Source organism: Podarcis cretensis (genome assembly GCF_951804945.1).
Source record: "Podarcis cretensis genome assembly, chromosome: 6".
NCBI classification, from domain to species: domain Eukaryota; kingdom Metazoa; phylum Chordata; class Lepidosauria; order Squamata; family Lacertidae; genus Podarcis; species Podarcis cretensis.
In genome coordinates, this window is record NC_137175.1 from 69,915,504 (window position 1) to 69,939,531 (window position 24,028).

Genomic DNA, 24,028 nt, shown 5'->3' on the forward strand with positions numbered 1-24,028 from the left:
TAGTGTTTGGACTGGCCCTACCATTAGATAGAGTGAGGTAGCCACTTCAGACAGCTGATTTTGGAATACATTTTTTATTGGTTGATTGAATGCCTGCTGTGCTAGGGAAGGGAAGAGGTACTTGTGGAATTTTCTGCCTCCGGTGCCAAAATAATGGGTGCTGCTTATCTTGCACTTTCTGAACCACAGCCCACCCCATTTACCAGGGTCCCTAACCCTTGAGAGAGACTTTTCAGAGAGGCTCAAGGGGAGCAGTGGGCAGGAAAGTCCCCTTCTACTCATGCCCTTCTGGGTCAACCCAATTTTGTACATTTCTATGGTTCTATGGCCCTTAAATACTTCTAACCCACCCCTTTGCATCCCTAGTTGCTTGCATCTCTTTTGACAAAGTTTGTGCTCCTTTTTGTTTTCCTAATTTGGATAAGACTTCCATTTTGCAAAGGAAGACTTCCCTCTAACCGTTTTCTTGACTTTGCACATTAACCACACATACATCCTTTTGGATGTGATACCTTCCCTGCTCTGTGATATACATTATAGCAGAGCTTTTATTATTGTGATTTGGAATAATACCCATACACTCTTGAGAGATTTGACCCACTTGGCATTAGTTTCAACCTAACAGTCCTCTCATTGTTTTTGGAATTTTATCCGTTTCGAGTCAAGTGTGACTGTGTTGGACGCTCTCAGCAATTGTATTTATTTCATTAAAAAATTGTCCACTTGAATTTGGTAGCACTCCAGTTACAAAAATATCACACTAAGTCCTGCTCACCACTTAAAATTAAGACCAAGGTCTGGTCAGTTCCATGACAAGCTGTTGTTTAGAAACTTTACCTCTTTGTCATAACCAGAAGATGCAGTTACTGCATCTACATGATGGCAATTGAAGTCACCCCATACTATGACTTCATCTCTTTTGGATACCTCCCTGATTTCATTCTCTGTCTCAAGATCATTTTGCTCAGGGGAGGAATAGTGTGGATATAATTCCTGTCCTGTATTTTTAAGGGTTATTATTGCCCCCTACATTTGGGGGGCGAAGTGATTAAATACAGAGCAATGCAGGCACCAAATTAGGTTCTAAGTGGATCTATTTCTGAGATTGCTCGTCAGCATGATTAAAACGATAATAATTTCTATTTATCATTAATAATGCATTGGGAGGGGTGTGCTCGGCAAAAAGGTGGCTAATTTTTTTTTAATGACTCTGTTTTCAAGATGTACGCAGCTTTCCGAAAAGCAATCTGCGGAACTTGTATGTAGGATGCAGCTGTGGAAGACTTTATTAACATCATGCAGGTGGGGCCTAATTTTAGTTCAGTCTCAAAGAGGGGGAATTGTTTCCCCTGTGATCGGCACAGCACCATAACATCAGCAAAGCTTTAGACAAGAAGTTGTTTACTTTACTGCATGTGTGTGAGTGTGTGTGCGCGCGTGTGCGCTTAAGGAGATTATATATTCCATTAATCAGGCAGTCTTTTTTATTATATTAATGGACCTAATGGAACAGTCTGTAACCTATGATACTCACATGTGGCACAAAGGCAATGCCATGGAAAATGTTCAGGAAATGAGCAGTGACTTCTAAATATAAGAGAGAAGGAGCTAATGAATGGGAGGAAGGAACATTGAGAAATACATCTGTTTGGCCATAAAAGACGCAGCACAGAATCAATCTCAGCTTTTAATGTTGATTCAAGCTACATATTGAATTGAGCTCCCTAGCTCTGGGTTTCCTTCAACGAGCAGGCATTGAACTAGACGACCTATGAGGTCCTTTCAAAGTTGGCTGCTACCACAAAGCCGTGAAGCTTGGTCTCTTAAGCCATACCGTGCTTGAGCTTCTGAATGGTGCTAGCAGGGGATGGTAGTCCATTGCAATGAACGAGGCAATGCCCCACCAACCTCAGCCTTCCCTCAGCCAGCCTCTACCTGTCACTGGCCCTAGCTGCATCCATTCTTGATCTCCCTGCCTTCCACCCTACCAGACCCAATGGGCAGGGGCAGCGTGTCCCGTTCTGCTGCTTGAGGCGAAATGGGAAGTGCCACCCTGCCTTGCTGCTACAGCCACTGCTCCCACCACCAAACCTGCCATTGCACACTTTGCCTGTGCTGGACGGCTCTAATTTCAGACAAAATTGCATTGCTTTTGGGTGAAATCTTGCCTAAAACTGACACAATCTTGTCCAAAATTGTCACCAATGGCGCTGCAACTTTGCCACCAGCAAAGGTGCAGGACAGACAGGGAGCCTGTGAGAATGCCACTGGGGTGAGGGACTCTGTGTGTGGGGGGGGTGGTGTGTGTGTGTGTGTGTGTGTGTGTGTTTTGACATGAAATACAATAAAAACCAGACTGGTCTACAGAACAAGAATAATAAAAAAAGCAATAAATTAAAAAGTAAGAGAAAATAGAGGAGAGAGAGAGAGAGGATAACTATAAGGCCCTTTATATCATCTGTATCATCTCACCTTACTTCTCAGCTTACTTCTTCCCCCAGTCTCTCACCCTGGGAGACCCTTTCTACCCTGCCTTTCATGCAGGGACCACCTTACTCCAAGTGTCCGCTTCCTGGTGTGTCCTCCTCAGTTCAAAGTACAGTGGTACTTCTAGATGCGAATGGGATCCGTTCCGGAGCCCCGTTCGCATCTAGAAGCAAACGTAACTAGTGACGGAACGTCTGCGCACACGTGCGCCGCTTTTCGCCGCTTCTGCACATGCACAAGATGTCATTTTGAGCATCTGCGCATGCGCAAGCGGCAAAACCCGAAAGTAACGCACTCCGCTACTTCCGGGTTGCCGCGGAGCACAACTCGAACGCCTCATCCCGAAGCACATTCAACCCGAGGTATAACTGTAAAGGACTCTTCCCCCCCCCAATAACTTTTTAATGAAATGTTTTCAACATATAATACAATAAAAACCAAACAGATCCACTTGGAGGGGGCTTCTGCCACCTGAGGCAGCATCCTCACCCTGCCTAATGGCTGAGCCAGCTCAGCCAATGGGCACTGGACACCACTGCTCTAATGTATGAACCCAGGTTTTTTGTTTGCTTTTCCCTAACAAACTGACTTGCAAGCCAACAAGAAACTTTGGTTTAAGGCTGGCTAGCGTTTTAGTTTAAGGCTGGCTATGGCCAACTAAACCCAGAGTTAACACTAAGCTAGCTCCTTTGTGGGTTGTGCACCTGCTCACATGAGGAAAGGAGTTGGGAGTGCTCATGCACAGTACGGCCAAATAAACCAAGCATCATGGCTTAGCTTTATGTGGACTGTGGTTCTATGATTCTATATACATCACACAGCATGAAGTGATAGCCTGGGATGGTTGAATTCCAGGCTTTTCCCACTTCACACTACAGTATAGCGAGATTTCTTTAAACACACCCACACACACACACACACACATTTCGATTATTCAAAAATGCAAAACAAAAAAACACCTGCAGTCTCAAGTGGTAGCCCCCCTCAGTGCCCCCCACCAGTGCCTGCCATGCTTTGAGTGATGGCAATGAGCACAACCAAACACTTCAATAATCAATCAATCAGTTTGCCAACCACAGTCCCATCCAGTGCGTGGTGAAGTGCACAGAGCTATTGGGGAAGAAACAATTCCTTCTTGCCCCCCTGTAGCAATCATTTAAAGCTCATGAGCTGCTCCTTGATTGATTACCTTTGCCTTAGTAATAAGAGTTTTACCAGGAGGGCAAAGGGAATGTTGCCCTTTAATCTTTGCCTCTTTAGTGAAGCAATGTAGGGATCTCAGCAGAATGCTACTCTTTCATTTCGCTTTTGACTTGGACTCTTTGGAGCAAATTAGCAAGGCTCATTTGAATTTACTTCAAGGAACAGCAGGGGTGTTTAGTTTACCTCGTGCAACTGCTTCCTCAGAAAACTGACAGCACTGGGATGAGTAGGTGGCTTGTGAGTCTATGGCCACCTCACCTTCTCCCACACATCCAGGATTTGTGGGGTGAACTGAACTGCAGGAAGCACACCAAAAATATGTATGCGTCCTACAGACTCAGCATGTTCCCTGCCCACTTGGAGTGTTTTATTTGGACACTTCCAGCTGTTAGCTGCCAGTACAGGCAAACAAAGAGGGAAGAACCTCCCTGAAAATGGTACCTCATGACTTTGGAACTACAGTCATTTTTTAAAAAATGACAGTAAGTTGGCCACCCTATGCCAATCTGTCTGAAGCTAGGAGTAATCAACCCACAGTTGCCATTTTTGGGTGGGCAAATTCAGCTCCCTCAAAACTGTTTTATTTTGAAGTTCTGTTTGAATGGCATTTCTGAAGCAAACTATGCAGGTGGCTATTATAACCGCACGCTCTGCTGTGATACCCCAATGTGTGGCGAAATCTTCCGTACCACTTGTCAGGGTTGTACAGACAACCAAACTATCCCGGCATGACAGATGCTACTCCAGAGTACATATGGGCCCTGTTCTATACATGCTGTGCCACTCTGCCCTCTCATCCTCATGACACACTTAGTATTCCCGGCAGTGAGCAATGATGCTCTCACATTTGGGAGCCTTGTTAGGCAGGCCTGAAACAGTACTGAAGTGACTTTTGAGACTTTGTGGCTGGACTCCCGGGCCTTGCCTTGTGGGGAAATGAAAATAGCTGTTTTCACTGACTCGCTGGGAAGTCTGGTCACATGTTTCTAGTGCTTCAAGTCACAGCCGCTGCTGGACTTCCACCATTACTGTCTGCTGCCAGAGCCTAACAAGCCCCTTGAAACCTTGTTCTGGCCTTGCTGTAAAATATGCATTTCTTTGTATATTAGGAGTAGGCTTTTAGGATGGACTTTGTTTTTGTTGTTGTTTTACTACAGTTGTAAGATCTATCAGCTGGATACTAGTACAGAATATGGAATACTGGCTGGGATTGGAGCCAAATGCAAAACTGTGGCTTAGAGGGTTAATAACCTATGTGTACACCAGGACAACTTGCATAGCCTATATCTATATACAGTCATACCTCTTGTTATGTTTGCTTCAGGTTACATCTTTTCAGGTTGCGTCCTGCGGCGACCTGGAAGTACCGGAAAGGGTTACTTCCTGGTTTCGCCGCTTGCACATGTGCAGACGTGCAAAATGATGTCACACGCATGCGCAGAAGAGGCGAATCGCAACCTGTGCATGTGCAGACACGGGTTGAGTTCCTTTCAGGTTGCAAATGGGGCTCTGGAATGGATCCCATTCACAATCAGAGATACCACTGTATCTGTGTTACTACATACCATAGGATGACCTGTTTATATGCTTGCAAAACTACATCTAGGTTACTACAGATCACTGATTCTAACAACCTAAATTAGAAAACAAAAGTCACTTTTGTTGTTGGTACTGTAAAACAATTGGAAGTCCAAGATCCTTGTCATTCTACTAGAAACCATCTTTGCAATCTACAAGGAGATTCCCATCTACTGTACCTTTCGCCTAGCCCTGCTGTAGACCAGGTATCTTCAACCTTTTCAGATCCAGGGCCGCATTTAACCCAAACATGCATTAGAGGGCCCGTTTCTTAATTCTTTACCTTATATTTGCATGGCAGCAGTGTTCCTGTTGTGACCCACCTTGGATCAGGCCACAACCTACTAATGCATCCCAACCCACCTATTTAAGACAAGCGTCGTAGACCATTTCTAAGGATATGATACATGGCCAGAAATTCCCCGAGCATAGCCTACAGAAAAAAGTATTACAGGGCAAATGCCACTTGCTTTCCTTCTAGCTCATGCAGGTAGACCAAATGAGTTTGCTTTATTTTTGCCTCTGGGTGAAGATGACCAGCCTAACCTGTTATCCCAGAGCTAAAAAGGTGCTATCTGCATTGGAAAGGATGTCCCCATTGGCTCTCGTGGTGGATTTCTCTCCAAAGCAAATACCAGCTTCAGAGGAGTCATCTTTCTCAGGGCCATAACAGGTGAAAGAGTTAAATCCCCTCTCCGGCCCGCTGATAATTATACCACTACCATAGCTGCTGGTACTATATATATATATATATATATATATATATATATATATAGCTGCATGTTAAATGCAAATACACATTGAACATCATATCTAGTTTGGCTGTAGTCCTGGAAATTGTGGCATTCGTCACTCCTAGAGAAACAAGCATCAGCCCTGTAACAAGTCTGGGCAGGTCATGTAGCCTTAGAAGTAGCGCTGGTGATTTGATAACATTCCTTTCTCCTTGGCTCAGATCAGAGCCAGCTCTTGTTGAGGGATCTTTACAAATTCTCTTGAACATGTCACTAATATGGGCGAACCCAAGAAGATTGATTAGGAGTTAACTGAATTTAAAAACACCAAAAGCTACGGGAGGATGAAAGCCAGCTTAACAAATATTTGTAGAATCGTTCAAGTTTAATGGAAAATATTTTTTTACAGAATATTTAAAAAATGTCTTTGTTAATCTATTCTTCCTTTAGAAATCCAAAGGAGGGGGAGATACATTCACTCTGTTTCCTTTGCACCCAGTTCTGAAGGTTAGCTCCCCACCTTTTTTTAGCTATTCCATAAGCTCATTGACATGCATGAGTCTATATATGTTACTGTAAAAAGTTGCTGATTCACTGGTTGCTCTGCATAATATACTCAAAGTTTAGGAGCCAGCTGAGAGTTGTAGAGAGCAGAGTTCATGGATCACTGTAGAAAAGCTAGAAGGACTTCACGATTTAAACAACTGTGACTCTTGTTATTGCTTTAGGCCTCTGAGTGGCTGAATCCTAGCCAGAATAGAGTGTAGCTCTGATCTTAATCATAAAAAGCATCTCATTAAAACATCTTAACAAAACATCTTAAGAGTTATTCAAGACTGTGCTAGGGAAGTGGGGAGGGCCAGCAACTGCAGCCAAATTTGTGACCATCCGAATTTTGCTTGACCCCAGTTCCCACTACCCCTAACCATGGTCTATGCTGACTGGTGCTGATAGATGTCGGAGTCCAAGAACATCTGGAGGGCAAGATCATCATACAGATTCAATGAATTCTAAAGATTGGTTCACAAAAAAGGTCATTTCTGGAAATATTCTAGCTAGCGCATTTTACCCCCAAGGCGCACGAGATGGCTGAAAACTACTGAGGCCTACCAGTCATAAAAGAACAGTACAGGGGCAGATGTATTCACAAAGAGATGACAGGTGGTGACAGAGGTTGGCATATTCAGCAGAAAATTACTGACTTCCCTTTCTACTGTTATCTAACTCATCTCTGGAAATTGCCACAGAGTTTCCCTTGTGGCAAGGAGTTCCAGATCTCAGCTTTCCTCAAACTGAGTAGAGACATTTGCTCTGGAGAAATTATGGGTGCATGTGTGTAAATATAATAGAGAACTATTTTGAATGCACTTTATACAGTGACCTCTTCCACTGCCAATGCAGCAAAATTAAAAGTAAAATGCAGACTTCCGTTGCAAAATTTCAGAATTTGAAATAATGTGTGTACTTATCCAGTCCCATTGAATTCACTGGGTCTTACTTCTCACTAATCATGTATAGGATGTAAAGGTTAAATTTCCATTATCCCAATTCTCATTGGTCACTATTTTCAAATCAAAACTTTCAGCATAATCATTTTGTTTTGATCTAAAAGAGAGAGAAACCAGGCCCTGCAGAAATGGCAAGAGATGAGGGGCTACATCCTAACTGACTATAAAGTCTTGCTGTGTATGCTTTAGGCCATTTAGGATTTTTGAAAAAGAGGAGGAAATAGGATTCTCAGAAATAGAGTCCGCGTCCCAGTGCTCCTAAGTAAGGGCTGCACCTCAGTTTGTTAATGCTGTTATCAGCTCTGAAAAATACTGTTTGGGAAGCACCCTCTCGGGCTGTAGACTTCTTAAATTCTATATTTCAACCCACAGACAATCAGTGGAGAGCTAGAGATTGCATGTTAGAAAGAGGACGACCATCAGGCCATTACATTCCAGCTTAGTTTCAGTTACTGACTAACCTGGTAGAGTTTATTGCAAAAATATAGGCTTGAAGTTGGAAAGTCTTGAATCACTGGGCGAGGATGATACATAGGGAAGAACGACTCAGCATTAGTAACTGAAAAAGGCCATCTTTCCTTTAACAGAAACTGCAGAACTAGCTCGGCCACTGTGAACTAAGAGAAAACAGTAGCCTGAAATATCATGTCAACAGCCTTTTCATAGACTAAAAGTACTGAGAACTGTTCTACCTATTATACAGAATGAAGGGGCAGAATGAGGCGGTAGAATTCTGAAGTATACCATTTCAAAGTACAGGAGTGGGTTGGATGACCTCCATTTTAAAATATCCAAGCATGCAATAAGCTAGGATTCCAAAAAGATGGTTATGCTAAATCGGATCCTCCTAATTGAGGGTCTGCATTGCGTGCGGGCCCAAGGTGCCCCACCCTAATACTCTTGAGGAGGTGGGAGATTGAGCCCAGCCCCCGTGATAGCCCCATGATCACATCATTGCCTATTGGCCAATCAGAGATTGGTGGTGTGATCGTGGGGGCATAAAAGGCGGTGACACCTTTCTGGGGATTCACCTGGCTTCACAACGCCGAGCACCTACCCACCCACCCTGTATTTTCGGTGCCTGCTTTGACCTTGCTCTGGACTTTGGTTGGTCGCCTGTTTTGGAACAGGGTCTGGGTAGGAATTTTTTTCCATTTGGCAAATTGGCAGTGGCCATTTCGTTTTTGCGCACCTCTTAGCAATCATCACAACTTTTGTAAGGTTTGGCGGTTAGGCATTGGCTTATTGTGATGTGGGGGAGGGGAGGTGCGGCCATCAACTGCCCTTCCAGGTACAAGGGTATTCCGGTAAAGGAATCCATGGGTCCGAAGTCCACTTGAGGGGCTAGGGCCATGCCAGAACCCACCGGGAACCCCGGGGTGAGCTTCAGTTGGTTGCCATCGACGGAGCTCCCTTGTTTGGTTGTGTATCATTCCAGACTTCCTTCAAGGTGGGCAGGAATCAGATATAGTTATTGCCAATGCCTAAGCCAATACCACTCACATTGCTGTTATGAATAAAGTTGTGGCCTAAAATTTTGTCCATTAACCTTAAACTAAAATTCTGTGTCAGTGTGTATTTATTTATCCTTGGGGGTGCGCTGGGGTCTTGAGCTTTTGTTGTTAAAAGAAACAAGAAAAGAAAGTGGGAAAGCATTCAAAAATGACCCACACACCAAGCTGAAGTGGTACAATTAAATAACTCTGCTCACTTGATTCTGCATTATCTTACTAAGGATAAACCCATTGGCCATATAAGCTTTCCATAGAATCATAGAATTGTAGAGTGGGAAACTACACCAAAGGTCATCTATTCCAACCCCCTGAAATGCAGGATTCTCAACTAGATCATACATCTCAACTAGATCAATAGACTGTGGAAGTCAAAACAGCATTAAAACACAGATACATTTTTTAAAAAAATTGTTTAGCATTGTTAATATTCATTTTTGAATGTTCCGAACTCCCACAGCTGATTGTGCAATGGACAGGACAAATGGGAATGGCAGACAATAGCAGATCTGTGAAAAAAATGTGGGCTGTTACTTTCATAACTCTAAAGTTTCACTGAGCTCATTGACCTTAGCACTCTTTGATTTAGCTGGCTGTACTTAATCCAAGTCTGGGTACAAAGGCTGTAATCTTAAACACACTTAATCTGGAAAGACTAAGTACTGTTTACATTCGCTGAATTTTCTTGCAAGTAAACACGCTTAGTATGTCTGTTCTGTACACTTTGTAGCCCACAAAGCTAAATCCACACGCCGCCGCCCCCCCCCTGCCCCCAACCAGCAACATTTTGTGGTCTGCCAGGTACTTGAAAATTTTTGCTCCTGTTACTATTACTCCTACAAAGGGAGTGAAATTTGGGCGGTTCACTGAGTACTGTACCTGATCACATCCTAATTATGTGCTAACTATTGCTATGCACTCTTGTGTCTGAGGATGCCTCTAGGAATTGCAAGTGGGATGGATACTGTAGTGCTCATGTCCTGCATGTAAGTTTCCCATAAGCATCCACTTGGTCACTGTAAAAACAGAACGCTGGACCCAATGGGCCTTTGATCTGATCCAACTGAACTCTTACGATCTTATGGTCGCGACTGCTAAACTGTGGTTCAGACTGTGATTTGCTTGATATGTCAGCTGTTGGGCAGTGTAACAATGCAATTTTGTGCAATGCAAAAAATATATGTGTGTGGATAATAATATGTGGAAGGCAGTGTTAGCTGTAACCATAGCCCAAGTCTCTGGTATTGATGCTGCTTACAACCAGGGCTAGATTAACCATAGGGTCTGGGGTAGCTGAGTTGGTAGAGCGTGATTCCCTTAATCTCAGAGACATGGGGTCAAGGCCCACATTGGACAAAAGCTTCTTGCATTGGAGTAGATCAGGCATAGGCAAACTCAGCCCTCCAGATGTTTTGGGACTACAACTCCCATCATCCCTAGCTAACAGGACCAGTGGTCAGGGATGGTGGGAATTGTAGTCCCAAAACATCTGGAGGGCCAAGTTTGCCTATACCTGGACTAGATGACGTTTGCGGTCCCTTCCAACTCTATGATTAAGCAAAATAAGCACATGCTTAGGGCATCAAGGGAAGGGGGGCACCACAGAAATGTTCCTTTGCTGGATTTTTAACATTAATGGTCACGAATTGCTCGGCTGAGCATTCATTTTCTCAGTTGAAGTATATTTTTAAAAATCCCAACAGAACAACTACGCAACAAAGCAGGTGGGATGCCTTATCTCTACTAACTATAGAAGCATATGTGTTATGTAAGATTAGTTTTGAAGATCTAATGAAAGACTTAGCAATTAGAAAAAGTAGGGGAAAAAATCAAATATAAATAAAGTTGAAGTATACAAAAAAATAAACATTTCCCATTTTACTGTAGGCTCTGTTTCAGTTCGAAAAATATTTTTTTACTGTTTCTTGTTGTTTATATTTTGAATTAGATATATACGGGGGCACCAAAATATTTTAAGCGCTTAGGGCCTCTAAAGGTCTTAATTCTGCCCTGGAGCCTTGCTGGATTCTGCAATAGAAGCTGCTGGATTTCTGAGGTGGATGCCCTCTAAAAAAATTGCAAAGCTCGCTGGGATTTGTGGATGAAGAGAGCTTTATAAACCTCATTATTGTTACTATTAAGAAGCAAATTGGTAATCACCTAGTGGATGAAGTAAATTCTTGCATCCTCTAGCAGGCAACCATACTTGCCATATCTGGTTAGAGAGATGGGAGAAGAAAGGAGCAAAACATACAGACCTCTAATTAACCGACTAATTTTTCATACAGGAGCAACACACTCTCCCCCTTTTCCCTACACATTATTTAAGAATGTTTTTGTTGATGGAGACAAATGGAGATGTCTTCCTAAAACAGCTCATTAAAGCAAGTGTTTGGAGTGCAGTGTCTGCACACTTATACTAATGAATGAGATTTTTCAACTCTGAGACTCCCAGAAGGACTATCAAACATGCATGGCCTCTTACATGCATGTATATGCTCAAACACACACATAGAGGAAAAAGCAGGGAAGCTGAGTCATCCATTTGTTTTGAGCTCCCCACCCCTCTTTTTCTTAGCCAGAAAGCCCTGGCTAAAAGTGTAAAAATGTATGCTGCCTTTGTCATAGCAACACAGACTCCATAGCAATGCTGGTTCCCAGCTGCCACAAACTGGCTTGAAATGTGGTGGCTGAATTGATGGTCCGTTGAGCATTTGCTGGTGATCTGCAAACAGTTTATTAGCTACATGCCCAGCTTGCCTTTGTTTCAACTTGTTAATATGCATTAAACAGAGAATTTCAAATGAATGGTCCTTGGCTTAACTGTCTCAGTGGTTGCAATTGTGGGATATGCTTTTCAATGCAGGCTGCTTCTTTTTTTAAGTGAGGTGCATATGAAATTATAATGTTGCATATGTAATTATATTAATAAGAACAGCTTTGTTAAATCAGATTCTGTTAGGAGAGACTATAATAGAGTGGTCTTATGTATCAGAAACAAGTCCTATCAATTCCAATGGGTCTTAGTCTTATGTCAGAGTGTGTAAGATTGCTGCCTTAATTATACAGTGCCTATGCATTAAATGCATAGTAGTCACCATCACCAAAATCTTATTGACATAAGTATTCCAAGCTCAGAGTCGGCAAATTTATGGGGGAAAGATGTATTTAGTGCAGATATTCAGATATTCAAGCTCAGCTTAGGATGTCAATATCCTTCAGGCTTCCAGTACCTTGGTGTGAATGGTTGGGGATATTTCATTATTGATCTGCAGAGTCCAGTGCTAGCTCCCTGAAAAGTTATTATGCTGGAATTATTATATTGTTAGTTTAACGCAGCAAAAGGGCTCTGCAGTCCAAATGGTCTTGAGGGTCTTGCATCACTGTAAAGCCCACTTCCACATTAACTTTTCCTTCCTTTTATAGTTCAGCATTACAGGGACAGTTCATTCACTTACGCTATCCAGTGGAATTATCTGCTTGAATTCAAGTTATCACCTCCTAAATGGCCTCAGGCTCTGGTGTACTTAGGACTTCTGAGATGGTGAGGAAGGAATCCATTTTTCTTTCTTTGCAGTGAGGTGGTTGCTATCAAGAGTGCCTGTTGTTTCATGGAGCTAGCCATAAGGTGCTTCCACTTGAGGTATTTAATGTGGACAGGCCCAGGAAGAAGGCTTGGCATCACTGGGAATTTTCTAGGGCCTGAGGGCCCACCACTTCATTTTTCCACCCATTACTGGATGGATGGGAAACCTTGGGCCCTCCAGATGTCGTGGGACTCCAACTCCCAGCAGACCCAGCCAGCATTCCCAAAGATCAAGGATGATGGGAGTTGAAGTCCAACAAGATCTGGCAGGTTCCCCATCCCTGCCTTACTGTGAGGTAGGCCTGTGCCAGGAGCAATGAAAAGGCTATTCTAAGTGCTGCTGGTGATGTCCACCATTTTATGTCTCTGGGGCATGGCAGTATGGCTGCTGGCATGTGTGGCATGCCAGTATGGCATGTGTGTTCTCTGGCCTGATATCTTAGTCAAATGAAACAGCAATCTGTTTGCTCTGCCAACCCAAACTCTTTGTGGTTGAATTGTGGGAGATGTGCTTTTAGAAAAGGAAAGCTATTTGGTAGGAACAGAAAGGTGGAGATTGGGAGAGAATGAAAGAGAGAGGGAGAGGGAGAGAGGGAGAGAGTTCTAATTAACATTGAAATTGTCAGAGACTAATTGTATGTTAGCACCAAATAAACATTCCATTGTAGTTGCCTCTTTTTTGCAGCAAGTTTTGTGTAATCTGTAATCAAATGTAGACGGGTATCCATTGGAACAATGTATAGTAATTTGTTTACATTGTTATTTCAGATAATTACAAAGCAAACACACAGAAATAGCTTGTTTCTTTCTCTGCAACACAAAGCAGCATCAAATTAAAACACACACACAACCAAGCAACAGCAACTGCACCACCAACAGCCAGCTTCAGCTTGTTCTGTAAAATAACACCTTATTTACAGTTGTTTCCTATTAGCATTGCTAAGAATGCTGGGGACATAAAGTGTCACATTGAATGTAGGCTGATGACTTCATATGATGGCAACTGCTAAGGATATGACCAGTTTGCAGTCACAAAGAAATCAGCTCTAATTAATGTGAGTGCCAGGTCTGTGTATAATTACGCAGCATGAGAGTTTGCATGCAAATACCGAAATGCTGATTGTTCAAATCTTTGCACTTGCTCATTAATACGCTGGGACTAAGTAATGCTGGCATGGAAGCAGGGTATAGCACTCATACAGCCTGCCGGCTAATTTGTATTATACTATAGTTAGCAAACAGAAGTCAGATGCTTCTGCATTTTAATAGAATTTGCACAAAACATACAGTGCATCATTTTCTTTGGTGGCATCTCACGTTTGGCTTCCCTACCTGCTTTTCTACAAACTTCCAGTGAAAAGAGGATGCAAAGTTTTCAAGAAGTTGTTAGAAGGGTTTGGGGCTGGGTTTCTGTTGTTTCTGTTCTTGGAGTGGGGGAGGCTTGAGAAAGAGACCCAAAAAAAATGGATTACTGGGAAAGCAATGCAGTTGGCAGGAATAGGTGCCAGGAACAGTTCAGCAACAACTCACACAATTCAAAGAAACAAGACAGCCCAAAAGGCCAGGTCTAATCAGCACAACAGGTCCTCCTAGAGCTTGCTGCTATGAGGCAGTTGTAAGGAGTGTAAGTTCTCACCTTCTCACAGCTCCCTAAGTCGTCCTATTCCCCCCACCCCGTCCTTCCCAAGCAATCTGAGGCTCAGTCATCTTGCTTGTCTATGTTCTGCCATCTTCATACCTCTTTGGGTTCTGCTGGTAGACCAGTAGGGAGGGGAGCTGATCGTAGCAGGAGTGGGAAGATAGGGTTGTTGTGTGGATGAAAATGAGGAAGGGGAGAGCCCTGAATGCCAGCTTGAGCTCCTTGGTGGAAAAGGTGGGAAAGAAATGTAAATAAATAATTGCCACCTGCGGTGGAGTGGCCACAACTCTAGGTGATCTACATCTGTGTGGGGTAGGCTCAACTGTGTGTTTTGGGAGCTGCTTTCCGATGCATGTTTTTAAGTCTTCACCAATCTGTAACACCCTCTTAGCCAGGCATAGGCAAACTCGGCCCTCCAGATGTTTTGGGACAACAACTCTCATCATCCCTAGCTAACAGGACCAGTGGTCAGGGATGATGGGAATTGTAGCCCCAAAACATCTGGAGGGCGGAGTTTGCCTATGCCTGCTCTTAGCCCATCCAATTGTGAACATAAGGTAAAAGACTAATGGGTAATTTAGGATAGAGGCTATTCTTCAAGAATCATGCTCTAAGCACTATAAGAGTGGCTAGCAGGGTATGTGTGTTTTTGTGTTTGCATTTAGGATCACTTTAGGAAGAAAGTGATCCTGAAAAATCCACCCTGAGCCAAGGAAAATCTCGAATAAGCAGAGCTGTGCACATCACATAGCTGGAGTTTGGTGTGCTAGCTTTCATAGATTTAAAATTGAGCTAGAATTGTTTCTGTTCTTCAGTCGTGCACTCATTATTTAAATGGAGGTTGTCTTCACAAATTAAGAGCCAAGTAATCATCAACCTGTTATGGTCCCTCCTTTGGGCCCACAGAAGGAACTCATAGCATTTATTACAACACAAGCTTGGGTAAGCTAGATATTACAGTTCCTTTGTTTGTGTACATTATCCAAAAGGGTTTCACACGCAGAACACAAGTATCTCAGGGCACAGTGTGCCATATTTTTTCTCACTATGCCAGCCCCATTGAAATAAAGTACCAAAGGATACATTATTGTGAGGGATTCTGCCCAGAGTCTACAATTTTTGATCCCACTGAGTGAAAGAACCCAAAGGAACTGTTTGCTCAGCAATATATACTAAGAACCCATAGTGAGAACTGTCTGGGACTTTGTTCTGCAGACTAGTCTTCAGTAGTATGCTAAATATGCTAAATAATTATTGGGAGCAGAGGCAGAATATCCATGGGATTTAAAAATATATATGATTGTGACTATTATTACTATTTCTATTAGTACTACTATTATTATTCCACCCCTATGTATATGAAAGATTACAGAGCAATGCAAGCAAAGACACTATCATTACCCATAATATGTACGTGTTTTCCCTGCTTGTGGTGAAAGCAAGGGTGCCAGCTCCTGGGAGCCGAGGGCCCCATTGCAATGTTAGGACACCATGCGGTGTTGCAAGCGTGACGTCAGGACATTGTGTGGTGTTGTGTGTTGGCCCCTTTCAATCCTCCAGAGAAGGTGGCGCCTCTGGGTGGAAGAGATGATGTTGCAGTGACATTTTCAAGAGAAGGGGTTGGCAAGGTTTACCTCGCCTGGGCCGGTTCACTCCAGCGGAGATCCCTCCGTGGGCCAGATTGTGCACACGTGTGAGCGTGCACGCCCACGATTTCTGGCATCTGTGCAGACATGATTTTCGGCTTCTGTGCATGTGCAGATGCGATTTCCGGTGCCACGGAAGTGAATCCCCATGCTGCTTTGCTCCGGTTTAGCGCAGCACGTGGGAACTCGCCAAGTGGGCGGCTCAGTTCGGGGGCAGCTTGGGGGCCAGTTAAATGACCCCTGTGGGCCACTTGTGGCCCATGGGCCTTAGGTTGCCTACCCCTGGTAAAGAGCATGCACTGCTCTGATTGTAGGTGGAGCCACATATGAATGTTGTCTTCTTTCCCAACCCCGCTTATTCAATGAAAGGTAAAGAGATACTTAGAATGCCACACCTTGCTGTTAAATATTTAAAGCAGTGCAGGTGGTTGGACTAGATGGCCCTCGGGGTACCTTCCAACTCTACAATTTTATAACTCTATGACCTGTTTTCTGTGAGGAAAAGCCAAGTGGGAGCCAGAGGTGATGGTGGGCAGAGCTAGAGTCAAAAGTAAGCAGGATCGCCCCCTTTCTGCCATCCCCTTCCTTCCTTCCTTCCTTCTGACAGGGCTGGGCCAAAAGGGGATCTGTAGGCACCATTGACTGCAACTTCTGACAATCAGTTTCTGGTTGGGGTCATCAAAGCACAGTGCACTGGGCTTTGGAAATGGTGACAATCAGTTGATTGTCCGAGCTTACAAAGCACTGTGCTGCTCGTGATAAGCTTTGGGTTCGTGCACTCCTTTTTCTCCTCCAGCTGCCCACTTCCTTGCACACGCCCTGGTTCACCTCATCACGCTTTGCCCCTGGGCTTCTGCCAATATATCACTTGCCACTCACGGCTGCTCCTTTTCTTTTCCATTCCTCCCCACTGCCCCCTCCCCCAGTCAGCACCAGCCCTGATGGTGCACAGTTGCCTCTTCCACTGCCAAGAAAGACGCTACAGACTGGATGAGATCAGGCCACAGCCGGATCTGGCCCATGGCCCAGGGGTTCCCTGCCCCACATTTAAAGGATGTAACACTCGGTTACTTGAGAAACAGTATATAATCTCAACAGGAAAAACAATGAAATATTTGGAAAACAGGAGAGCACTAAGTATGAAGTAAAGCTGAAACAATGGCTTTGGTGGAGAAAAAACAGCTTCTCCATTTAGAGGAGAGATGCCAAGTGTTTCTGGAGTTATATATCCCATTTGTTCACAAATGTTTTCATTCATTTTTTGTTTGTTCGTTTCAAATAACCCTATTACATTTTATTCTTAAATGATACAATATGGAACTAACTTTTTGCAGGCATCTGATCTAAACAACTTTTAAAAGCTGTGGTCCACAAATTGACATTTTCAGCTTTCAAGCATTTTACTTCACTAAACAACATAACTTGTAAACTTTCATTCATACATTCCCCTTTTGGCCTCATAAATCATCATAATAAACCGTAACAGTTGGAGAGGCACAGCTCCTTGGCTGTTCAGAACTTGACAATTCCTTTTGATCTATGAAGACCAGGTGCCTTGCATTGCGATTTCATTCTATCTAGATCTGATGTCTGCAGTCTTGCGCTCTTGTTCTCTGCTTGTGATCTTAAGCACACTGGCAGAGTAAAGCAATATGGATCTACTCGGAAAGAAGCCCCATTGAATTCAATTGGAATTGTTCCCAGGGAAGTGTGTCAGTCTTGCGCTGCAATTCTGCAACACTTAGTTGGGAGTAAACCCCACTGAACTCAGTGGGATTTCCGTCTAAGAAATCACGATGACCTCAGTTCAATGGGACTTACATCTAGGAAATCATGCTCAGCTGTTAATCAGACGTAAATGCCGTTTAAATTTGTTGGATTTGCTTCTAAGTAAATGTGTTTAGGATTCAGCTGCCAAACTCAATAGATGAGGTGACCAGATGTCTTGCATTATGACTTCATTCTATCTATATCTGAGGCCGAGATCTTGAGTCTCTCCAGATCTATCTATGTGCCTATCTATCTATCTATCAATCTATCTATCTATTGTGAGTTTAGGTGGACCCACAGATTGCTTAGAGACTCATCTCCAATCTGATGATTCACTACTTCAGTGAAGGCTGGTCAATGAGGGTGAATGGGGTGCAGGCCCACTAAGCTCAGTTTGCCCTCAACCACCTGCTTTCTTCCATACATCTGGTCCTGGGGTGGCACTGCCTGTCAGCTTCCTTCTCCTTAGTCTTGGTGTTGCCCTTGTAAAACACAAGAGGAGGGGGATAGGGGCAAAGCTAGACTTAGTTAGATCTGCTTGTTATTGGCCTCCCTGCTTTCTGTCCCACCAGCCTCAGTGGTCACCAGCCACTACTGATAAAATTATTGAGTTGAATCCACACTGTTAGTTCAACTTAGTTCTCATTGAATTCAATGAAACAAGTCAGCTAGCTTCATGTGGAACTCCTTGTCTTCTAAACTAATATTTTGACTCTCAACATAAGAAACTAGAAAAGAATACTCAAATTGTTCCTTGTAATCTGTTGTTTGCTGCACATATTATATCTGCGTGTTTCAGGTGTACACCTATGCAGATTTTTTCAAGTGTACAAATAAAAATGTCAGGTGTAAATGCTACAAACAGCTATTTTTTTCCTGTCCTGCTCTCTAGGTGTGCCCTTGGTGGTAGTGTAAGGTTGATCACTGCGTAATGTGAAAGAACCCACAATTTTACAGTTAAGTTAAAAAATGTTGATGCTCCAAATGTTCTGTTTCTCTGCCCTCATAGCAGTACAACAACAATGGAGATAATACACACTTCAGTTAGATTCTGTGCCCAGTTGTTCCCCAGGGCCATTGTGGATCCTTAGCTCTTTGAATCCAGTTATCCAATCATGTATTTCTTATCCCAGTGAAGTTTAAGCTGTAAAGTTAAGGATTTATTTTTCCTACAAGCAACTGAGTAGTGATATCCTTTGTGGAGTGTTGACTCCGTTCCTTCAAGGAAGTGCTAGGCAAATTATGCAGCTTATTGGAGTTTAATACATGAAAAGCTCTTGATAGGGGATGTTCGCACATCACTAATAACTTAGAGAGCTGTGAGCTCTTTGACTGAAATGTTACATCAAAATCCCATGCACCAGAGAAAGTCATTGTAACATAGAAATCCTTAGTCGCACAAGTGACCAAATGGTTTTTTTAAAAAATGTATTAAATCAGCTAACCGCCTGCCCTCTTCATTATTTTGCTGACTTGAAAACTGCTAAGTGTTTTGTATCCATTTCATTATCTCCAAAAAGCAAGGGCTGTAGTGGAATTTACATAAAAATCCAGCTGGAGAAGGGAGACTTTACTGCACAGCCAGCCCTCCCTCCTAATCCAATCTTCCCCAATGCAGTTGGCCTGGCAGTTGCCAAACTCAAACAGCAGGGATCTCCTTTGTTCAGAAAAGTATGAATTTGAGCTTTAAAATGAGCAGAAGTCTTTCTATTACACTGGACACTTCCTCTTGCTGAGTTTACATGAGACATCTAGCAGGAGGTGTTATTAAAGCGCTGTAGAAATTAGCCCCCAAAAAACCAATTATCTTGGTTTAGCTGGGAAAAGGGACACAGAAAGGCTGTTTTTTTGAAAAAAATAAAATAAAATGAACATTTGAATTTTCATTATTGAGAATCCATGGGACACCATGCTGCCTTCAGAATGTTATGTTATTAACCCTTTCTTCAAAGAGGCTTTAATATGTATTCTTAATCAGTGTTGAATTCTGTTTTGAGGAACATCAATGGCAGGTATGGGGAGGGGGGAATCCAGCTCCCTTATTTCTTTCAGCGCCATTCCTTTGAAAGCATATTTGTGATTATTTTGAAACAGTTGTTCAAAGCTTCTGCGAGTTTTACTTCTGGTTGTGAACTTCACGAGGAGTTCCACCCACATCTTATGCTCAGTACTTAGCCAAGGTGCTTTCAGCATGGTGGAACTGTGTGTAAAACCAGCACTTTAGCTACAGTGAATGAAATGCTATCACAGCAAGAACAAAACAGTAGATTGGATAGGTACAGTGTCTAAGTGAGGAATGGCTAAACTGCTCCCCTCCAAATGTTGGATTCCAACTCCCATCAGTCCCAGCCAGCATGCCCAATGACCAGGGATGATGGGAGTTGTTGTTCAGTTGTTGTCTAGATGGCACCACCTTGGCCAGACCAGGTCAATGTTCATGCAGGCACCATTAGCTATAACAAGGGCAGATTAGTGCTGGGTGGGCATGTGACACTAGTCTTCTGGGTTTGTCTTCTTGCTCCTTGAGTTCTAGAGACGGAAGTTCTAGAGATGAGTTCTAGAGATGAAGCCCTGCTGGCAATCCCATCAAATGGTCTTATTCGGTGGTAGCCCCTAGGTTACCAAGTTGTCTGTGGCAGATATAGGAGCTAGGAAGCTGTTGAAACGAAAAGTTAATACTTTCCTTTTCATACTGCCTTATAATGATGTTGCCATTTTTTGTTTGCTGCTTCTTGGTTTTAATCGGTCCCTGCTGCAGTGTTTTACTGTTATTGCTACGATTCTATTGGTATTTTGATTTCTTACTGTAATTGGATTATAGAAGATCTGTTAAATAGCAGGCAATAAATTGCCAGCTGATATAAAATTAAAATTAGCTTGTGGAGCTGCAGCTTTAGACAGGACATAAATGGAAATAATAAGCAGAGGTGTCTGGATCAGAATGGTGTGCCATCTATCCCAGTGTCCTGTCTCTGACACTAGGTAGTATAGATATTTTAGGGGAAATGTACAACATTCAAAAACAATGGAGGGGGAAAATATTTCATTCTGCCTGCTATGAGCCAGTGACTGGTGTCACTAGATTTAGGAACGTTTGCTGCAAATCAGGTGATCTAAGTACCCTATAAATATTGCTTTCTTGTAGCATTAGGGTATGGCAAAGGTGGAGTCCTCTGCATCCCACCAAACATGTCTGCTGGGTGTTTTGTGGATCAGTCTGCTCACATCCAGCCCAACACGGATATCCCAGTGCCAGGCAGGGTACAGTCTGAGCCAGGGGTGTCATTGAAACCATCATTGCTTGGATCTGTTGTGGTGCATACCATTTTCAAGTGCTGACAGGGATCTCTCAACAATGCACGCAGTGACATGCCTATTGGATCTATGCCCTTCAAAATAGTATGAGCTAGTAGAGAGAAGCTCATGGCTCTCCTTAATGTTGAAAGGGAGGGTGCCTGTTCCTGTCACCTAAAGATCCATGCTTGCGATCCAGGCAAATTTTGGTTAGTTCCCAATGTCTCTGGTTTTGGTTTCTGACATCCCTTTTATTTGGCTGCATTCCTTGCTTCAGGCAACTTGGATAACAGTGTTAGAGCCATTCTGCATCAGCCTTAATGACTTCACAGTAATAGCCCCCTCTTATAAACTTCTCCCACAACAACATCCCCACCTGGGACCACCTCCCTATCTTTTAAAGAAGACTGCAAAAAAGTTCCTTTTCCAGAACGCTTAACATGCACACTAGTCGTTTAGGGAGGGAAATGTCTCTCTTACCTATCGCTTTGTTGTTGAACAAAACTACAACAAGCTATTCACCGTGCACACAGAAAAGAACAGACAGGCACAGTCCACCACTGAAAAGTACAATGCATTCCAAGACTTTTGATGCCTTTCATCTTTCCCGTGCTCTCAAAGAGATATTAGATTCTGGGGAGAAAAGCATTAACTGCATAGACGCGAGTGGCTGGGGCCCTGAAAAAGCTGATGATGTGGACACAGTGTTAATGAGCTGCGAGAGAACCAAAAGCCCTGCCAGATTTTATATTGCAATACGAGGAAAAATGAGAAAGCAGCATGATGGCCAGATGTAGGGAAGTAGGATCATGAGGCAAATAAAATATTCAGATGGACTGTTAGAAACATGCCTGCAGCAAAATGCACTCCATCCAAAACCTATATATATATATATATATATATATATATATATATATATATCCCTGTATGATTATTCCTATAGTAAATACAAGATAATTACCGTAGGTCTTTTTAACCTTTTGGATAGTCTGGGGTATGATGCCCCAGGAAGAATTCCTCCTGCACAGCACCCACTGAATATAAGGGTGGTGCTTGAGATGTGGCTCTCATCCTTTCCAATAGGATTTCAGCAGGAACACTTCCAAGGGGATTGTGCCATAGGTGTAGCCCCTTCCCCCGGGGGTTCCTGGGCTTCTGGTTTAGCTCTTTGGTGCAAAACTGGAAGGATGAGAAAAGGTTGTCAAAACCAGGGCAGTCCCGAATGCTGGTGCACATGGTATGCTGGAAATACAGTTAAAGTGGAACTGAGATCCCGACAATTCACCTGTATAGATGTTACCAGAGCTTGGATGCTTGTTGATGTACAGCTGCACCAGGATTTGTGGAGAACCCCTGCAATAGTTTGTTCCAGAGAGGGAAGAACTAGACATGATAGGATACTCACTTATATTGAGTCATACCATTGGTCCATCTAACTCAGTCTTGTCTACACTGACCAACTGACTCATTGTTGCTTACACAGACTCTCCAGAATTTCAAGAAGGGGTCTTTCCTATCCTGAGATGCTGGGAATTGGGACCATGTACATGTAAAGCAGACCGTTTTCTAAGGGGTTTTCAATTTTAGATTAGGGGTGCAAAGTTCTCATATTTTTTTCCAGGTGCCTTACTACAAAATACATAATGCATCATAGGAACGCGTACTAGAGAACTGGCTTTTTTTTTCTACAACTCATATAATAAATGTCATATATCAGCTAGTATCCTAGAAGTTAATTAGGAGATAGAGAAATACAGTGGTACCTTGGTTCCCGAACGGCTTGGCTCCCAAACAAATCGGCTCCTGAATGCCGCAAACCCAGAAGTAAGTGTTCTGGTTTGAGAACGTTTTTCAGAAGCCAAACGTCCGACGTGGCATCCACTTGAGTGCAGGAAGCTCCTGCAGCTAATCAGAAGCCGTGTCTTGGTTTTTGGGAGCCAAACAGACGTCCGGAATGGATTAAGTTTGAGAACCAAGGTACCGATTTTTTCCGTGTATAAGACGATATTTTTTCCATAGAAATAATAGGCCAAAATTGCAGGTCGTCTTATACACAGATAGCAGTGTGGGGAGGGGATTGGTAGCAGCAGCCAGCAGGAGATTGGCCATGTGATTGGTGGCTGCGGCAACGTCTGATGATGATTGGCTGCGGCTTCAGCATTTGGGCAGTCGATTTACGACAGCGGTGAGGTCGAGTGGGCAGGTGGGCTTTTGGCGGCGAGTGTGCAAACAAGTGGTGGCCTTGGCAATGCAAATCCCCCCCCCCAAAAAAAAAATTGGTTTGTTGCGGTCCAAAAAAATAGGGGTTGTCTTATACATGGGGTCGTGTTATACCACTGTACAGGAGTACTGCAGGAAAATGGAATACATGGCTAAAAAATGAAATTCCCACAGCATCCAAAGAGCCAGGATATTTACGTCAAATAGTGAAATGCTTTTATTCTGCTTAACAAATGCTTAACAAATCTATAGTAGAGACTGGCACTTTTTAAAAAAGTTATTCTAGGATTCCCCATCATAAGACCATAAAAAGAGCCTTTGGGGTCAGGCCAGTGGCTCATTTGTCCAGTATCCTGTTCTCACAGTGGCCAACCAGATGCCTATGGGAAGCCCAAGCAAGACCTGAATGGAAGAACACTCTCCCCAAGCAGCATGACTACAGGAATTTTGGAAGTGGGGGGAAGGCTGCTCTAACACACCCTCCAACATTTCCGCGATGAAAGCAGCGACATCCTATTCCATGATAATAATAATATTTTTTATTATTTATGCCTTGCCCATCTGACTGGGTTGCCCCAGCCACTCTGGGTGGCTTCCAACATATACAAAAACATTAAGCATTAAAAAAAAAACACCTTCTCTATACAGGGCTGCCTTCAGGTGTCTTCTAAAGGTTGTATGGTTACTTATCCCCTTAGCTCAGGGATTGCATAACTCCATACCTTCCAACATTTCTCCAGTGAAAATAGGGACGTCCTAAGGAAAAGCGGCACATTCCAGGATCAAATCAGAAACTGGAATGGCTTCTGTAAATCCAGGACTATCCCACTTGGAGGGTCTGGTCTATGGAGA

At 43.2% G+C, this 24,028-nt stretch overlaps 2 long non-coding RNA genes across 2 annotated transcripts in view; one reads left to right on the forward strand and one right to left on the reverse strand.

The window, feature by feature from the left end:
* The window catches only part of LOC307218997, a 104,193-nt gene that overhangs the window by 61,311 nt on the left and 18,854 nt on the right, over positions 1–24,028 (forward strand). The window lies entirely within an intron of this gene.
* The window catches only part of LOC307218929, a 50,961-nt gene that overhangs the window by 531 nt on the left and 26,402 nt on the right, over positions 1–24,028 (reverse strand). Inside the window, exon 2 of the long non-coding RNA XR_013840150.1 lies at positions 1,535–1,587. This is a non-coding gene — a long non-coding RNA (uncharacterized lncRNA). The remainder of the gene's footprint in view (positions 1–1,534; positions 1,588–24,028) is intronic.